Source organism: Eptesicus fuscus, chromosome 5, assembly GCF_027574615.1.
Source record: "Eptesicus fuscus isolate TK198812 chromosome 5, DD_ASM_mEF_20220401, whole genome shotgun sequence".
In the NCBI taxonomy this organism is placed as follows: Eukaryota; Metazoa; Chordata; class Mammalia; order Chiroptera; family Vespertilionidae; genus Eptesicus; species Eptesicus fuscus.
In genome coordinates this window covers 31228502-31249607 of record NC_072477.1, presented here as the reverse complement: position 1 = coordinate 31249607, position 21106 = coordinate 31228502, and the positions used below count along the sequence as shown (strand labels likewise).

General features: G+C 37.6%; 1 protein-coding gene across 1 annotated transcript in view; it reads right to left on the bottom strand.

Annotated features, from left to right (window-relative positions):
* Positions 1-21106, bottom strand: part of KCNH5 (potassium voltage-gated channel subfamily H member 5) — a 258352-nt gene that overhangs the window by 172893 nt on the left and 64353 nt on the right. The gene's annotated exons all lie outside the window — the stretch shown is intronic.

The following is a 21106-nucleotide window of genomic DNA, read 5'->3' as shown; positions in this document are numbered from 1 at the left end:
CCTCCCAAGAAACCCTCTTCTTTCCCTACAATCATCTCTATGTCTAGGATGCATAAGCCAAAAATAAATAAATAACTTGCAATCATCCATAATTTCTCTATTCCTTTAATGCCCCACATCTGATATGTCAGTAAATAATGTTTGTTCTATCTTCAAACTATAACTAGAACCTCACCAGTGCCCATGATCTGCGTTGCTACTGCTTTGGTCCAAGCCATCATCATTTTTCGCTAAGATTATTCAAGAGCTTCCCTGAATTATCTCTCCTCTCCCTTGTCATCCTACTTTATTTTCAACACGTTGCCCAGAGTGACCCTGTTGACATGCCAGGTCACATCATTTTCTTCTCAGAACCCTTTACAGGGTCCCATCCGCAGAATGCCATGGTCTCCAGGCCCTGAATGACCAGGTCCTATTATTTTCTGAACTCATCCCACATCCACATTTTTCCCTTTTTCACAGTATTCCAGAAACTCTGGTTACTCAACTTCTAATGGGGACACAGCCTTTAATCATGATCTTTTTCAAGCTTACTTTTTACCACTAATTACGATGACCTTTATTAGTCAGTCTTCCCCTGCTTTAAACTTATGTAGGCGAAGTTCTATCTGACAACAGAAAATTTCCTCACACCACAATAGTGAGACATGCTCACCCAGTAGGCCCTTGATCTGTAAACCTAGTTACTTGAGACTCCAGCCAAAGATTTCAAAGGCAGTGGTTTCATGGCAATGTTCACAAGATACAGCTTCACAGGAATCCCAGTGATTTTCGCTGCAAAGCAGCTTTCACCAAAGGCACATGTGTTCCCATCCTACACAGAGTGCCTCAGCGAAGTGTTCCAGCTGCCAGTATTTCAGCCAAACACAAACTGGAAAACACCCTTAACAGGTTTATCAACACAACCCGAGCATCACTGTGCTGAATTCACGGTGGGCTATCAAATGCTGTTTATTAAGGCAGAAGAGGCATTTTAGCCCTGATTGCTTTAAATTTAGCCCACAATACTTAGTGTGGTTTTCCTCTCACTCTTTTATTGTGGACCATATCTAGCCTTAAGAGTGTAACGGAATCCTAACTTTAAGAAATTGAAGATATTTACGTCCAGCTTCAATCATGATGTTGGTAAATTTCAAACCATCCTTTAACTCCAAAGTATAACCTACATAAAAACGTTAGACCACCCTGACTCAATCTAGCTAATGACAGCATGTGTGATCATTTTTACAGTGTTAGTCTATATAGGAAGGAAATTGGGTAAGATGTTCTGCTGGAGATGGGTTTGAGGAGTGACATAGTAGAAAAGAAAGCTTGGCTCTAATGAATACAGAGGGGAAGAATGCCAGAGAGAATGATGGAGCAGAGGTTTTATAGCAGCACAGGACTTCCAAAGATCAGGGACCACACAGCATAGCTGAGAGGCCACACAAACAGTGGAGCAGACTTACTTACAGGTGCAGTAGACAGCTAGTATAGCAATGGACCACTAATGGGTATAGCAAGGATGGGATACTCTCCACTAACCAAGAGAAAATGGTAAATAGTAGTAGGAATTTTTATATCAAGGGCTCTATACATCTGTATAATAAATGAAGGAAAGAGAAGTAAGAGCCAGCAGAAGTGACAGAACCAGGTAAAGAGGCAGAGAGGCTCAGCCAAAGATGGAAGGTTGACCACATGTATTTGCCTCTGCTTCCTCTCAAAACTCCACAAAATAACAGTAAATAGATTTTTTAAAACCATAGAGACACACGGACAAGAGAATAGGAAAACATAAAACAAATTTGTGAAAGCTGAAAAGCATAGGACAAGTAGTAACTAACTTAAACCAGCAGAGGGAAAGCCAAGAATCAACCTGATTTGCACTACAGAACCTCCAAAAATCACAGGACTTGCCACCACCAGGTACTTGTGGAAGGGTAGGAGCAAAGGTGGAGCTGAGACTATAAGATTGGTTGAAAGTCTATTTAAGAAGCAGATAGATATCCATCTCCCAGATGCCCTCCGAATTCCACGGAGCCGTGCAATTTCCCTTTTCACGCCTCAGCAGAAGACTGGAGAGCACCTCTGGACTGAGGGAGCAGCAGAAAGTAGGGGTACCATACTGAAATCAGGGGGTATATATGAAAGTTTACACCATGAATGTCCAACCCCCAGCTCTATTTCCCCATTCAGCTCCCAGGAAGCTGGAAGCAAGGCTTATATTCTCTAGCCTGAAATATGGAAACATTTCTCTCTGGGGAAACTGGCAGCCCCAAAGAAATGACATAAAAGTTGTGAGGCTGAATATTCCCCACAAAATAACCCAATCAGATCTCCCTACAGTAAAGCCATAGTCACAAGTCCAACTATAAAAAGACAGCCAGGATTCTCATACAACTTCATAAAACTCCCAACATGAGAAACAGAGACCAAAACCAACAAAACAAACCAAAAATCAATTTAAAGGAAACAGAGACTATGTGGGGATATGAAAACTGGACATACTGGATATGAAAAGTGTACGTTTTCAGAGAGAACATAGAGTTTGAACTCGTGAGAAAAAACGGAATGTTATAAGAAGGAACACAAAGGAAAACCTCTAAAGCTCTTGGAAACTGATGTAGGGTAAGAAAAATAAAAACTCAAAGAGGGATTAGAAACTGAGCTTAAGGAAAACTTCCAGACTATAGAGTGAAAAAAAGAAAAAAGCATAGAACATTATAAAACCGGGATAAGAAAACTGAGCCAAGAGCTCCAACTTCCAAATAATAGAAGTTTCAATAAAGAAAAGGAGAAATGTATCAATAAATAACTCAAGAAAATTTCCCAGGAGTGAAGAATAGGTATTTCCAAGTGATGAGACATGCCCTTTGAGAATCTGAAAAGTGGGTGAAAACAGACCCATAGAAAAAAGACATCACCCATAGTATTTCATAACACTGCTTACCAACAGACGATTCTAAAGGTTTCCAAAAAGGAAGGAGAGAGAAAAACCTATTATTTACAAGAATCAAGACTTGAATATATTTGACTAAAGCAAAAGCAATAAAAGCAAAATTAAACATGTGGGACTACATCAAATTAAAAAAAAAAAGCTTCTGCACACCAAAGGAAACCATTAACCAAATTAAAAGGCAACCTACTGAATGTAAGAAAATATTTGCAATTCATATATCTGATAAGACATAACACCCAAAATATATAATGAACTCATACAACTCAAAAGCAAAAAAAAAAAAAAAACAATCCAATTAAAAAATGGGCAGAAGATCTTAATAGAAATCTTTCCAAAGAAGACATAGATGGCCAACAGATACATTAAAAGGTGCTCACCATCATTAACCATCAGGAAAACACAAATCAATACCACAATGAGGTATCATCTACACCTGTTAGACCGCTGTTATCAATATATCAACAAGCAAGTGTTGGTGAGGATGTGGAGAAAGGGAACCCTTGTGCAATGTTGGTGGGAATGAAATTGATTCAGCCACTAGAGAAAAACATTATGAAGCATCCCCCAAAAATTAAAAATATAAATACCATATAATCCAGCAATTCCACTTCTGAGTATTTAGCTGAAGAAAAGAAAAACACTACCTTGAAAAGATATATACACCCTCATATTCATTGCAGCATTATTTTCAATAGCCAAAATATAGAAACAACCTAAGTGACTATCCAAGATGAATTAAGAAAATATGGTATATTTATACAATAGAGTATTATTCAGCCATAAAAAAGAATAAAATTTTGCCATTTGTGACAACACAGGTGAAACAAATAAGACAGAGAAAGAAAAATATGATCTTACCTATGTGTGAAATTTTAAAATATAACAAACAAATAAAACAAAAAAAAAAACACAAGCTCATTGGTACAGAGAACAAATTGGTGGGGCCAGAGGTGGGAGTGGGGGATGGGAAATGGGTGATGCGGGTCAAATGGTATAAATTTCCAGTTATAAAATAAATAAGTCATGGGAATGTTACTTACAGCATGGTAACTATAGTTAATAATAGGGTACTGTATATTTGATAGTATGTAGATCTTAAAAGTTCTCATCACACTAAAAAAATTTTTTGCAACTATTTAAGTTTATGGATGTTGACTAGATTTGTTGTAGTGACCATTTTGCAATGTATACAAATATCAAATCGCTATGCTATATACATGAAACTAATGTAATGTTATATGTCTACTATATTTCATTTTAAAAAGTAAATGTTTTTAGATTTTAAAAATACAAGAATAATTCCATTCAAAACTCAAAAACAAAGGAAGAATGCCTCAAATTCTGTCATAAGATCACTTCTAACTTAAATCTCTGCTCAGATCAACTATCGATTAAGTTTAAGAATAAATGAAAGACATTTAAAGACATGTGCAATCTCAGAAAAAAATTATCTTTTATGCATCCTTTCTCTGGAGGCTACTGTAAGGATTGTTTCTTCAACACAGACATAGAAAACAGGAGAAAAGCAAAGGGATTCCTGAACATCCTGACTGAAGGGAGTTAGGCTGAGAACTGTGGGTCAGGCTTAGAGTGATTAATCCAGACTAGAGATAGTCAGAAGCCTCCAATAAAATGCCTCCAAAGTTGAGAACATGCCAGGCAGGCATGGCTCAGTGGTTGAGCATTGACCTATGAGTCAGATCAACAGTTCAATTCCCGGTCAAGGGATATGCCTGGATTGCAGGCTCGATCCCAAGTAGGGGGCATGCAGGAGGCAGGTGATCAATGATTCTCATCATTGATGTTTCTGTCTCTCTCTCTCCTCTCCCTTCTCTCTGAAATCAATAAAAATATAGTTTGTTTAAAAAAGAAATTATAAAAAAAGGTGAGAAGTTGATCACTACCTAATATGAACAATTTTCTATGAGAGTTATACAATAGAAAAGAGGTTGAAAATGAAATAAAGAGAAGTATGTGTGAAACTAAGAAGAAAATTTTAATCACAATAATTATCCTAGGGAAAACCAAATGTTGCTCAGAAAAATAATGATAATATAGAGGTAACTCATGTATAAATAGTGTCTGCATAGTCCTGATAATGAAAACAGAGTATTGATCATCAAGATTATGATCTAAATATATTTAGAAGATAGAAAATTGGCAAATGTAGATATGTGCATATAGTGGTAGTTAAGGGACAGGGAGGGGACAGGAAAGAGAACTATATTTTCATCTTCCAAAGACAGAAGTCAACAGATAATGACAAAAACTAGAAATACTCTCAATACTCATGTTATTTAGGTTAACTAAAAAGATAAATATCACCAAAAAGGTGAAAATATTTTAAAGTAGTCTCTGATAAATGGAAAAAGACATGGAAAACTGTGAACCATTTTTTAAATAAACCTTTTAGCATTATTTTGCTCTTTAAACTATGTGTATGTATTTCTTTGGTCTAAACATTACATTAAAAAAAAAACAGGCAGATAACCTGGATTATCACACAGATTAAATTAAAAAGAAACCAGAAATTCAGAAAATATTTGGGATTTCCTTCCTTTCCTCTGTGGACCCTGGGTATCTTCCCATTTATCTCAGCTGTCTTCTCTAGTGTTGTCATATTAACCAAATCCCACTACAATCACCTTTTCTCCTCTGGAACTTTCTCTCTAAAGACTAAGTTAGCAGTTAAAGTCACATAGCTATAGGAAGTCTCTCATCAAACAGCAGAAGCCACTGAAATGTCCCTTTGAGTGCATGGACATTCTTGCTTCAAATGCATATTTCTCTAAAACACTCTTAAATGGTTTTATTTCTTTAGCAGATAACAAAAAAAGTATATTTCTATTTTTGATCTAAACTGAAACACTCCTAACTTTATGTTGCCTCTAGAGAATAGAATATACAAACTTTCATCATCAAATTCTATGGTACAGACAGTTGTTTCCAAACTATTTAATTTCCCAGGGTTTTCCCTTCTATATATAGCCAATGAACAAAAAGAGATTGGGAGTTTAGCAAATTCATTCATTTAGGCCAGGACTCACTCGTGATTGAGAATGAGAAAAATATAAGCACACATGCTCACACGCCCACACACACACACACACTATTCCAGTCTCCATAAATCCTAGTTCTAATGGCCCCTCTGCTGTCTTCCCCTGAAACAGTGGCCGTCACTTTACTAGGAGAGTGTCCATATAGCTGAGAACAAAGAAAGGGTAGAGGGGGACAAAGTGGGAAAATGGAAGACATCTATAATACTTTCAACAATAAAAATAGAAATTTTTTTAAAGTGAGAGGAGGGGGGAAAGAAAGCAACATAGCTTTAAGTTTCAAATTAGACTTTTTTTAAACGCATAGCCAAAACAATAATCTTCAAAGTATAGATTGCCTTTTAAAGTGCCATGCCCTTGAGACAGCAAATGGCTTTTGTTGTTATTGTTGTGTTCATTGCGTTTTGTTTTACAGTTAAAAATTCAGCTCTTTTGCCAGAAAACCTAGCAGGTGGTAAAGGGGTGGAGGGCGGACAGAATCGAAGGAAATCTAAGGTGAAAAAAAGAAACCTGAAACAAGTTGATGGGAAATCTAAAAGCCACAGAGACGTGTATCCTGCTTCCTAGCCACAACTCTGGGACATGACAGGCACAGTGACGGTACAATCATAGGGCAGATGCAGCATCAAAGGACAGGTTGAAAGTTGCAAAAGAAGAGCGGGGGAAGTCACAAACTAAGTGAGCTCTATTAGAGAAAAACGAAGCCAGCCACATATTCGCTCGTGTATCTAAGTTTCATTGTATATCTATTTAAAGCCACCACTAAAACACTTAGATCTGGAAAACTAGTGTGCTTTTGCTTTGCTCTGAATTTAGAAATTTTCAAATATGGAGTATCAAAATCGGTTCATTCATTCTAAAAGAATTTATGGAGCGAGCACCTACTATGCTCCTGTTACCCCAGGGATACAGAGTTGAACCAGGCAGACAAGCTCCCTGCCTTCGTGGCTCCCATTTTAGTTGGAGAGACAAACAGTAAGTACATAAAGAAAAAATTAAAAGGTATAATTATAGACCATGATAAAGGGATAATGATATTTAGAGGACGGGGACTCATTAAATAGACTGGGGAAGAAAGTTCTCGTCGCAGGAAAGCAGAGAAAAGGGGCATGAATTATCAATGCCTGGTTATTTTCCCACCACAGAGCTAAGAAGAAAAGAAGAGTCCTTGAAGAGTCTCCTCCCTTCTGGCAGCAGCACCATAGCTCCTTCCCACCCCTGCTTGCCAACAAGTACCTCATGCTCTGATCGTTTTCTCCATCCTCCTCTGAAATCTCAGCATCTCTTTACTCTTAGTTGTGACACTGACCTAGTATGAAACTCAGTCTGTGCTGGTATGCTGATAGGGGCTAGAGAATTTACACATTTCAGAGACTCAAATGGCAGTTTCACAGGGGCCTCTGGGAAGGAAGAACAAACACACAAGGCAGGGATCTTTGGGCCAAGTGGTTAGGGAGATATCTGGAAGTTGGCTGGCTCCCCTTAAGCCGCTCCTATAGAAAGACACTGCTCAAATAGAACCAGAGACATAGAAGCATCCAACAGACTGTCCAACCTATGAGGGAAGATGGGGAGTGAGGGGGTAAGAGATCAACCAAAGGACTTGTATGCATGCATATGAGCCTAACCAATGGACACAGACAGTAGCGGGGTGAGGGCATGTCCTGGGGGGTGGGAGCAGACAGGGAGAGGTCAACAGGGGGAAAAGGAGACTCATGTAATACTTTTAACAATAAAGAATTTAATTTATTTTAAAAAATATGTTTGCACAAAAACAACTGGGAACAAAATAAACTAACATGTTAACAGTTTAAAAAAAAAAAAAAAAAAGACACTGCTCAGCCTCTCAAGAGGCTGACAATAATTTGTTCCCAATATCACAGTTATCAATATTCAAGAGACGGACAGAGTATAATGATCCTGCAAAGCTAGCAGAGAATAGCCAGAGCAGTGGGAGCGGTTCCAGGGAGAGATAAACATCAAAGTAGCGAAGAGAGATGGAACGTGTCTGTGAAATTTAGCAAATGTACTTTGAGAGGTAGCATAGCAGAAGACGCTCACTTACAATAGTGGAGATGAGAAAGTAAACACACATGTTTTAGGAAGCACTTGAAAGAAGAAGAACTGATAGATAAATAGGTAAAAAGAGTGCAGAGTTGAGTGTTTTATTCATATATGTATTTTTAAATATTGAAGAGATATTAGCATGTTTATGAGCTGATAAGAAAGAACCAGTAGAGAGAGAAATGGACAATACAGAAGAGAGAAGGGCATATCTATGTCCTCACCCTGGACCACTCCATAGAACTCTAGACTCAGATATGTTATCTGCTAACTTGACAGGACAAATGGCCATCCCCAACTTATCACAAAATCCTGATCCTCATTTTCTCTTACTAATATACTCTCATATTTTGTTGGTCCTAACCATTCTTCCAGAATCTAACCAATTCTGACCACCACTGCCATCATCTCGCACCTTGACTATTAACCTGTCGGCCCTCTTCCATCCTTGACCAGTTACTGTCTCAATTCCACACAGCAGCCAGATTGAGCCTTATAAAACATAAGGCAAAACATGCCACTCTTGGACCCAAAACCTTCCAAAGTTTTTCCAACTGACTTGAAAAGCCACTACTTTGGCCCAGATGTTTGTGTGGTTTGGCTGTCCCCTTGCCCTCCCACCCCAGCCATCTTTTGTCAGAGGAAAGCCAGGAATGAAAGGAATGTGTGTCCACTACAGCTACCCTTTCTTTCTCAAAAAAAATAAAAGGAAGGCCATCTGCTGAGATGAAGAAGGGTGGTCCTGGGTGTAGGAGAAGTGGGAAGGAAACATGTGAGAGTTAAATAAGAATAGCTGCTCAACAAATGTGAGAGGGAGAAGAGCTTAAAATAAGTGGCGAGTGAGGAGACTGTGGACCATGCATCTTAGCGGCACCTGTTCACACGACTGTGTAATTTACTCCAGATATTGCTCTGTGATCTTGGAACAGTAGCAAAAGAGGCAGTATATCCAGATCTGGAATTTTGGGGCCATGGTTCAGCAAAAGGACAAGGGATGATGGAATCTAGAGTGTTAGAGTATGTATGGGGCCAGAACAAATTATGTTATTCTCTAGGTAGGCCTTCCTAAAGGCAAGGAGTTGGGGAGTCACACCTACTATGGGGGTTCTTTGAGCCTTTTCTAAAGAATCTAACAGGCAAACTCATAGGTAGTGAGAAATTTTCCTAAAGTCCATGGCTTCCACCCCAAAGTCTCTTTAGAAGAGTCAACTTGTCTCCTTTGCCAAAGTCTAACAAGAGGCATGAGTGTAAGTGTCTTTCCCTTACAGTTATTTTAAATCCACAAGGCTCTGAAGTTAGATCTTCACAGATTAAGACTTTTGGGAGTTGTTAAACATAAATGAAATTTTAAAGAAGATAGGATCAAAAAGGTAGTTCCAGAGTTAGCTTCAGTGAGAATTTTTTTAAGCCTCCAGTATTCCAAAGAATCAACTTGGATACAGTGCCATCCTATAGAAATCTCACACACACAGCCCAATGCCAGGACCCTGTGGCCGGCACCTGAACTCCCAAGGAGACTTACATCAGTCATCACAATTTATGTAAATATTATATAAGTAGAAGAGAAGCAATCATTTGGGAACTGGCTTAGAAATTACTCTAAAAAAATTCCACTCTCTGAGCATACCAAAGCAATTCTTAAATCTCTGAATAGAGGCCTTTGGGTATAACATTTATTTTAACATGTTCTAAATAATTCATCTATGGATTTGTTAGACTTTCAGCCTGTGAAAAAAATTTTTAAGAATTTTATTTTAACCAAAATTAAAATCATATGTCAATTGATCCTCAATACCACATATGTAAGGATTCTGTAAGACCTCCCCCAATGTTTTTGTCTAGCAGAATGCCACTTCACCTGCCAGGTAACAATAACCTATCCCAGGCAATATGCACATTCATAGAAATCAATACTAAATTTATTGGAAGGTCACCAAATAATTTTGTAGCAATCAGTAAGAAAATTCTCCTGAGTAAAATACTTGCTTTTAAAAAGTAAGATTTCAGCCCACCTGGCGTGGCTTAGTGGTTTAATGTGGACTTCTGAACCAGGAGGTCATGGTTCAACTCCCAGTCAGGGCCCATGCCCAGGTTGCAGGCTTAGGCATGCAGGAGATAGCTAATCAATGAATCTTTCTCATCATTGATGTTTCTATTTCTCTCTCTCCCTCTCCATTCCTATCTGAAATCAATAAAACATATTTTATATAAATTATTACCATTTGCAACAGCATGGATGGATCTGGACAGTATTATGCTAAGTGAAATAAGCCAGTTGGAAAAAGATAAATATCACATGATCTCACTCATTTGTGGAATATAATGAACAACAAACTGAGAAACAAAAATAGAACCAGAGTCAAAGAATCATCTAACAGACTGTCCAACCTATTAGGGAAGGTGGGGGGTGAGGGAGGTAAGAGATCAATCCAAGGACTTGTATGCATGCATATGAGCATAACCAATAAACAAAGTAGTGGGGTGAGGGCATGTGCTGGGGGTGGGGGTGGCCAGGGAGAGGTCAATGGGGGAAAAATGAGACTTATGTAATACTTTAAACAATAAAGAATTAAATATATTTTTTAAAAGAGAGATTTAATCTAATGTAAATATATTTTATTGAACTTGAAAGTTGATTCAGAATAAAAGCAAATTTGCAGTAAAAAAAAATACTGTATAAACAAAATCTACCTACACTAGATTAATGGTTACTGATAAAATGATTTTCCCTCACATAGAAAAAAAGTTTTAGATTCCATAAAGACAAACCCCCTTCAACTATCCAATGAAACTACTCACTGAAGGTCACCAACGACCACCCAATGCCAGCCAGATCTCTCCTGACTCACTGTCCAATTGGTCTTGCTGTTCCCCCTTCCTTCTTGAAGTTCTCTCATCCGTTGTCAGCATGCTTTCTTTTTCCTCTCTGGGTTCTCTTCTTAACCTCTTTGTGTCTCTCCTTCCTCAAGTGTCCACACTTGGCCAGCTTCATTCTGACTCTATCCTGCACTCTTTTGACATCCATTACTTTCTCTACACTGTGACTCCTAAAGAGACCTCTCCATGGCTCACATCTCTGGAACCACAATCACACATGTAAATGCCAAACATATGGAGATCTCCAACCAAATGCGTGAATGGATCTGGACAGCATTATGCTAAGCGAAATAAGCCAGTCGGGAAAAGATAAATATCACATGATCTCACTCATTTGTGGAATATAATGAAAAGGCCCTCACATTCATCATGTCCAAAAAAGAACTACCCTCCCCGCCCCCATAATATCTGCTCCTTCTTTTCTATCTCAAAAAAAGAATTTTGTTATTCCCTCAGCTGAATTAGCCAGAAATCTACAAGTCCTTTAAACTCTTCCTTCTACCATATCTAACAGCTTCATCCATTCACCAATAACAAATGTAAAAATTATTTCAGGAACTTTCCATGCAATATCTTTTTGAGTATTCCAAATAATTCTGAAATGTAGGGATTATTATCTTCATTTTCTAGATGATGGTTTAGATAATAAATGTAAATTCTTAATAAGTATTGCAAAAAAAAATGAACCTAGGTTTGTCTGACTCTAAAATCCATTGTCCTTTCACAAACCATGTTGTCTATGCTGAATGGTAGGAAACTATGGCCAATCTGCCAAAACTAGCTGGCCCCTGTTTAAAGTTTTATTGGAACACACCATGCTCATTCATTTATGTCTATGGCTGCGTTAGCACAATCACAGCAGAGGTGAGTAGTTGTAAAGGAGACCTTAGGGCCCACAAAACCTAAGAGAGTTCATATCTGACCTTTAGGAGAAAAAGAAAATATTGCCAATTCTAAAACTACACCTTTTTCCATATTCCTACCACTTTAGTTTATGTTTTCTTGGATTGCTGCCTTCTAACTGATTTAATGGCCCATAGCCTTTATCCCCTCCAATCCATCTTTTTCACTGTAGAATAAAATTCCTATTTATCTCATAACTTTTAGGATAAAAGACCAACTCTTTATCTAGCCATGAAGGCCTTTAACATTCTGCTTTCTTCCTTCCTCCCCATCCACCTCTACAATCCCCTCAAGCCAGAGTGAAATACACAGAGTCCCACAAAAAGGCCAAACCATTTCATTTTTGTTCCTTTACATGTATCTCTTTACCTGGAAAGTACCTAAGTTCTGCATCATTTACCTCTTTTGTTTGTAGTCTGAGCTTAAGTCACTTCGTCTTACAATCTTCCTATATTCCTCAGGTTGAGCTAGGTGAACTTCCATTCATTCATTTATTCATTCATTCATTCTATATATGTTTAATGAACATAACTTATCAATTAGGCACAATGCTTTGTGCTAAATACACAATGAACAGGAGCCCGGCCAGTATAGTTCAGTGTTAAGCATTGAGCCAGGAACCAAGAGGCCACCAGTTTGATTCCTGGTCAGGGCACATGCCTGGGTTGCAGGCTCGATTCCTAGTGTGGGCTGTGCAGGAAGCAGCCAATCAATGATCCTTTCTCATCATAAATGTTTCTATCTCTCTCTCTCTCTCTCCCTTCCTCTCTGAAATCAATAAGAATATATTTAATAAAATAAAACTTAACCACACATTAGGATAAAAAATCTATTTTGAAAAAAGGGCAAACACCAGCCTTACAGTTTAGCCCAGCTTCTCTATTCACCTGTTCATAGTCTTAGCTCTTAGTTTACAGTATAAAGAGAGATGGGATGGGGATGGAGAGAATGGGAGAAAAAGAGATGATTCTGTGATTTCCTTGTCGGACACTCACCATACCACTAACTTATTGAGGGCCAGGAATTATCTAGTTTGTTTTCCTAATACCAATACCTATCAGAACACTTGGGACAATGCTGAATGAATTAAATAGTTTTGAGTGATACAGAGACACAGGTAGTTCCAGAGACCAAGCAAAGAGGCCAGGCTAGTTAATAGGCCACTGAGAAAATTTATTGTTGTTTTTTTTTTTTTTTGAAAACTCAACCTCAACAGAATCAGAGATGCCTTTGTAAAAAGTTGACCAGGAATAAAAAGAAACGAGTACAAACGAACATTCCTGAAAAAGATACAAGTACTGCTTTGAATAAGAAACAGGAGCTAAAATGGATATCACTTGGTCTAATTTTAACTATTGGACTATATACCTGAAACTACTAAACCATGAAAAAGGTATATATAGCTCTGAACTTTGGGCTTCACAAAATGTTTTCCTCACAGGATCCTCAGCTCCTTAAAAAACAAGGGGGGGAAAAAAGGGAAAATCTTTTTTTACAAGCAGGGGTAAAGTAGGCACAAAGAATTGACCCAGTTTCCAAAATAAACATTAAGTTTAAAGCACTCTCCATCTGGCTAAAACTAAAACCAGAAATGAAAATCAGCATGTTCACACTCCATTTCCTACCTACACCACAATAGCAAGGGCAAGGAAAAGTTAACATGTAACTTAATATTGTATCTGAGTCACCTGAAGTCTCATATTAAAATCTGCAGAGGAATTGTTTTAGAATTGGAAAAGGGTAACAACTCACTTTTAAACCCACCTGGATATCCATCTGGGCCAAACAGCTTTCACACTCCCCACTGGCATGGTATACCCACTTCTCTGCGGGCCCCATTTCTCTGCCCTGGAGGCAAATGCTTCCTAATTTCTATATGAAAAAACACTTATCTTTTCAAAACCGTATTTTTTCTCTATATCCCCTGACAGTCTCCCTTCTTAACTCTTGACTGAACATATTCCATATAAGACACCTTACTCTTCATAAAACAAGGTATGCAATCCATGTGAAAAGCCCTAAAACCTTTAAATGACACATACTTCTTTCTTACAGTAACCTCATCTCCAACACCACCAGCCCAACTCTATGGACAGTGGCACAAGTTCACTAACAGAATCTTAGATATGTAGACTGTTAACACTGAAAGGGGCCTTAAAAGTCATTAATTTCAACTCCTATATTTCACAATTGAAAAAAAATAAAAGCTAGAGAGATTCAAAGACTCTCCAAGGTCACACAGGCCTTTGTCCTCTGCTTATTTTATACTAGTGGCCCGGTGCATGAATTCATGCACATTGAAAGGAAATTAATTAGAAGAAAGATTCATGCGGTAATTATGTTACTGCAAAAAAATTACATGTCAAAATAGTATATATAATATACCATTAGTATTATAAAATTAAAATACCAAATATTTTAATATAGCTATTCGCCCTTTTTCTATAATAGAAGTGTCAGAGATGAAAGAAAATTAGTATATGAAAATAATATATAAATTGATTAATAAATAATAACAACATGATATAAAAACAACAAAGACATGATATAAAAACAACATTGATAAAAACAATGACTGATAAATTGATTAAACTTATTCTAATATCTCCCTGTATACCACATTAAGAGGAAAAACACTTTCAGAGTGCTCAACTAATTTCCCTTGTGATGAAGTAGTTACAACTTTAACTTTAACGTCACACGCTCTTCGAACTTGAGAGAAAGCAACATATAACTGACCATGTTTGAAAACGGGTTCAGGTAGGAATATTCCTACTCTTTCTAGAGTTTGTCCTTGTGATTTATTAATAGTCACCGCAAATGCTGGCATCACGGGAAACTGTCTTCGAATTCATTTAAATGGGAGGCCAGTGTCAGACGGGGACAAATCAATTCTTGGAATCAGAACAACTTCTCCTTCTGCAGATCCTGTTAATACTTCAGCTTCAATTATGTTAGGTCGCAATCTTTTGATAATAAATCTAGTACATTACAAAGACCCCATTTACTATTAAGATTTTTCAGTAGCATAATGATTCAATTTTAATTTAAGACATGGCATTGCTGAAGGAGTAATACTATTAAGAAATTCGATGGGAAAATTTTCCTTTTCAGCATCAACCATTGAATCGATGGAATCATCACTCAAACAGGTGTGAAAATTTCCATCAAGTATATCCAAAATTTCTTCAATTTATGAATGTGCTCATTTTTAGGACAAAGAATCGCACGTTCAGATATATTTTTAATATTATCTATAGATATACTATTTCCAAAGGTAGCTTCAATAATAGATCTGTTACAAATCATTTCATGAGGGTCAGTAATATCCATTCCTAAATTAAAACTGCTATCAAGAGGTTGTGATCAATTGCCAGTGCATGTCATATGTACTGGCTGGTCGGTCACGTGCGAATGGCGCCAGAGAAAGCTTTATATGTATCGCACATGTGCCAGTCAACATTTATTTTTAAATTGCCAGTGCACATCCTATATACCAGCCAGTCAGTCGGTGGGATGGACATACAGTCAGTCACCTAGCCTTTTATATATAGAGATTCTCCCACTCTCTGGGTCTCACAAGCTTCTCTTTATTTTCTCTTCCTGTGGAGAGGGGTAAGGGAAATGCCCATCATCTCAGCTTGGCTTTCATCTGAACTCCACAGAGGATGCTAAATGAGCTCATCAACTGGAGAATATGATGCGTGGCATGAGTCTCCTCCGCATGATGCTGAGTGACCAGCGTGTAACTAAGTGCTCCCCAGCAGCACTTAACCACCTACATGGAAATTCAAATTTCCCTTCATACACATCCCACTGGCAGATGGCCCTGCTATACTTCTAAATGTACTAGACACAGAGCATCAAGTACCATGCTTCTGCATGATACACTGTACCAGTCCTTTACAGAAAGTTCTCACACTGCCTAAGCTATCATCAACTACATCCAATGTTAAAACTGCAGATTAGCAATATTATGACTGGGTGTCCTGCGTACCAATTTAACCTCGGCAATTTTTGTATTTATAGCTTCTGCTTTTGCTTTGTTTTACTTTTAAAGACTTAGTTTGAATGGCATCCTAGCAGCACAGGTTCTGATTATCAAGTACCATGTTAGTCAGGTTGTCTAAAGTTAACAAAGGAAAGAGTAAACATGCTTTTAAGTAAAACACAGAGTGGGGCAGAAGTAGGTTTACAGTTGTGAATACATGAAACAGAGTTTGTTCTTCTATTATAATTTCTTACTTATTGTAGTACTTTCCATACAAACAACGTGTAAACCTACTTTTCCCCCACCCTATAAATACCCAAAGTCTAACCTAGTCTTTTGAAATACGCTGTTTACATGTTTATTACTTTATGTAATAGTGTATAAAATAAAGCAAATAAATTATATATATAGAAGGGGGAAATACATGTATATTTAGAGAGAGAAATTTACAGTTGAACACAAATTATTATGGCCAAAAGTTATTCATAACTTCTATTTTTATTTTATGTTTCTTTTTTATTAAACTGTAATAAAAGATGCAAAAATATAGTTTTTTATAATGGTTGAATTAAACTAAAATACAATTATGTGATTATTTAGTTATGAAGAAGGAACTAAGTAAGCATTATTTTCTTGATAAATCTTTAGAAGAGGATTCATCAAATACATTAAGACAAAAGGATAATCATATCAAAAAGTTCCACGCTCCCATTCCTTTCTTTCATAGACACTAAACACATCATCAGAACAGTAAGGTGCTTTCTGAACAGAAGTAAAATCAGTCAGTGTGCTAATCTTTAGAAAAAAGAAAATTATTAGGGGCTCAATAATGAGATTATATAAATGAAATTGATTTAAAAACATTTCAGAAAGGCATCATTAAGTATTTACTGAGCAAATTAGCAAAGAGATTACCCACATCTTGATCTAAAAAAAAAATGCTATTTTCCACAAGTGCTGCAGAATAAACTGCAAAAATATCCTCTTTCAGAAAAGCCCTTTGGTAGTGAATTCCGTGACCATCAGCAGGGTAGTCAGGTTCATTCACGAATGGCACATACAGAGAAATGGGGGAGGTGACTATCCAGGAATGGCAATCAGAGCCGTGCAGTACAGCCAAGGCACAGAGCATGCTAAAACTGAAAAAAGATAAATTTGAGGTAGAAAATCCATGGTGGTAGACTATTTTGAGAAGATCCAAACAACCTTCCAGTTCTGGAATCTGAGCAGGAAGATTCTCCACCTTGGGCAAATGTAGGAACAAAGGATTTAGTCTAAAAAAGTCCTCGGTAGCAGGGAAGGGAAATATGCTGCGATCTTGCTGACGCAGAAGGGATCAAAAGGAAACACCAGGAGATCAGAATTGAAGGGAGGCCACGGTCATAAATTTTACTTGAAGATTTGTCAGAAAGGACCTAGGAACTGAAAGTGCTGCCGTTGAAATTTCTAAATATTGCTGGAAGGCACGAAACTTTCAGGTGACTTTCTTCAGAAAAAGAGGCTATCATTTATAAGTAGTGATTATTTTCCTCAACAGAATAAAAGTGATTTTTAGCTCCAACAATCTTCTGATAAAACATTTTTCTCAGTTATAAGGTTACAAGTAACGCTTCTCAAACAGCCAGCATGAATTGACTAGAATCCTAGCACAACCAAAAGCATCAGCCTTTCTGTTTTCTTTCTCCTTCTTCACTTTCCCTCCTTCCCTCTCTCTCTCTCTCTCTCTCTCTCTCTCTCTCTCACACACACACACACACACACGCACACACGCATGCATGCACACACACACACACAACACACTACTACCATTAAATCCCTGGCTACGTCTATGGCTGATAACACATACTGATTCTGGGTGGTTCTGGGAACACTGGTGGTTTGTTTTGTCTATTTTCCTTGGTGTTATTGTAGGGAAAAAAATTAAACTAAGATTGCAAACAGCTACAACTGCCAATTTGGTTGATGTTTTGTGCATGTGTATCTAATAAATTTTGGAATTGTGGGAAGTTACTATAACACTTCATGGGTCTTGACAGTTTTCTATTATCTTCTTAGGTTGTTGCAAAGGAAACATGCCATAAAATTACTAACAACCCAGGTCAAAGAAGGAAATTAAAAGGCATCTCCTAGGAACACTCTGGCTATAGAGATTGAAATTTATTCAGAGACATAAAAAGAAAACCTAAATCAACAGGCAAAAGATGTCAGAAATTGGTTTCTAAACAGAAAACAACTCAGATGTTGCAAGGATATAGGGAAAACTCAGGAAAAGGCGCAACTTTAAGACCAGGTCTCCATCATAAAATCAAGATAGGAACTGAAGGAAAAGAGAATAAGAAAATGTACATATAGCAATATAATTGGCCACACATGAAGTCGAGAAGGAATGGGACCAATTCTGAATCAAATGAAATTTTGAAAACTCGACTGAATCTATGTGAAAATTTCCAATGTAGGTAGATTCTGGAGGTAAATAGTAAAAAGCGGTGAAGGAATTGTTGGTGCTTCTACCTAACAGCTCCTACTGACGAGGCCTACCGAGAGACTTAGGGTGGGGCAAAATCCATTTCATTCATTTATACAACAAATATAGATTGAGCATGATATTAAAAAACTGTTTTTAAGTTGGGTATGAACAACTGCTCTCATGGAGCTTACATACTGATGGAAAAGAAAAACAGAGTCAATGTGGTTTCCATACAATGAAGAAGGAAAAGGTAAAAGGGCAGAGAACAAAGGTGGTTGGCATTGGGGTGGTTTTTCTAGTAGGGCAGCATTGGGAGGAATTTCTGAAGAGGAAATCTGAGTATAGATCTGCATGGATGCAGGACATAATACAGGGCAGGGGTGTTATAAGCAGTGGGGAAAACAAATACAGAGACCCTGAGACAGGACTCAGCTTGCTGTGTAGAGACATCAAGATGGCTCGCACGGAGGGAGTGGAATAAACAAGGGCGGGAATGGGAGAAAGTGAAGTGGGTGAGGCAGGCAAGGGGTCAGACCATTAAGGTTTCGATAGCAGGGATAGAAAATCGGAATTTTACTTTATGTGCATGGAGAAACACAGGAGGGATCTGAGCAGAGGAATGGTGTGATCCCATTTACTTAAAGGGGCCACGGTGGGTAGAGATGTGGGACAACAGTAGAAACAGAAGAAACACATGAAATTACTGCAAACGTACAGGCCAGTGATGGTGGTGACTTGGTCTTGGGCGGCAGGTTTGGAAATGGAAAGATTCAAATGTATTCTGAAGGTAAAGCCAGCAAAGCTTGTTATGATTAGATGAAACACATGATAAAAACAGATATCTAGGATAATTTCCAGGTTCGGGGCCTGAGAAACAAAATGATAATGGTGCCCTTCAACTCTCCATAGATTTTATTTTCCTATTATTCTTTTGTGAAAAATGTAACTATGCTAGTATATCCACTCTGCAAAACAGTTTGCCAATTTCTTAAAAGAAACACTAAATATACACATATCATATGTCCCAGCAATCACATTCCTGGGTATTTATCCCAGAGAACTGAGAACTTATGTCTAAACAGAAAGCTGTACATGAATGTTCATAGCAGCTTTATTTGTAATAGCCCCAAACTGGAAACAACCAAAATGCCCCTAAATAGGTGAACAGCTAAACAGCACTATATGCAAACCATGAAATACTACTCAGAAATATCAAGGAACAAACTATTGATATACTCAACAACTTAGATGGATCTCCAGGAGATTATGTTAAGTGGGAAAAGCCAATTTCAAAAGGTCACATTTTGTATGATTCCATGTATATAACATTCCCAAATTTAAAAACAAAAAAAAAGTATAGAGATAAAATACAGATCAATAGTTACCAAGGGTGAAGGATGCTTAGGGGAAGGGGTAGGTGTGACTATAGATTAGTTACATTAGAGGGATATATTTGTTGTTGATGGAACTATTCTGGATCTTAATTTCCGTGGTAGTGACAGGAATTTACCCGCGTGATAGATCACCACAGAACGAAATACACACGTTGCACCAGTGTCATTATGAGTCTTGTACTAGAGATCGATAAGGTGTAACTACTGGAGGAAACCAGGTGGAGAACACAAAAGCCCTCTCTGTACTGTCTTTGCAGCTTCCAGTGAATATATAATTACTTGAAATAAATGTTTTAAAAATCAAATTATGCTCAATTGTAAGGCAAAATTAATTAAATATTAAAAGTAGTATAGCAATAAATTCTACATTTGACAAAATGTTGTCTTCTGAATTTATAAAGCACCTTTTTGCCAATACATCTTACCATTTTGGTGTGTAGGCAACAGTTTAATTAATCATCAGGATTTCTTTGTATGTAAGAACACTTTTTTTCTCCTAAAAGCCTCTGGAGCAAACAACACTTGGAATTCTCACTCTCCCTCTGTTACCTTTAACCAGCAAACAGAACCCATGAGTTCATGTTTCTATACCTGTCAAAGGAGGTAGAGGGACAGAAACTAAACAACTACTAGCCTAGGTGCTCCAATAGCTCTCAGATGTTCGGAACTCTGAAAACTACTTTGCTTAAACCCAAGATATCGAGCCTTCACGGACCAGCTGACACTCCTGGATTCTAACATCTTTCCCATCAGAGTCAAAATATAAAACTCTGCAACGTGAAACCTTAAAAAGGGTGCCTTAGACCAAAAACCAATGACCAGGATCCAAAGGCTTAACCGCTGCTAATAACACTAATCAAAACTCCAGTACAATGATCTTAAATATACTTTAGGAAACAGATTTGGACAAATCACCTAAGTCAATTTGAATAGTGGTGACTACTCCCTAAGATCTTCTTTTATGAACAGCTTCTTGGGTATGTATTTCCTTAGTGATCTGGTCTTCTGTCATCATCTGGTCTCTCTGAGCGTAGAACACATGGTCTTTGGCTCCTTCAGAGAACATTCTACTCCCAAGAACACTCTCAATGTATTTAGTACTCAGGTATGCATGCTAAATCCTAGCTACTCTTGTCATTGCTGAATAGGTTTATATTTACTAATCCTTACATTCTCTTAAATAGGCATATATCCAACTTAGAGTGTTTGTAATGGAAATTAGATTTATAAACCTTACTTACTAGTCTTAATTGTAAAACCTGCATAAAACTATATCCAGAAATCAACTTTAACTCAGTAATTCTATTACTAGGTAAAATGTTTTCTAAACTATGTATCCCACAACAGCTCCTGTCTGCTTTTCTGGAATTTAATGCATTGCCAACAAAACCTGTGGGATGCGCCAGATGCAGCCTG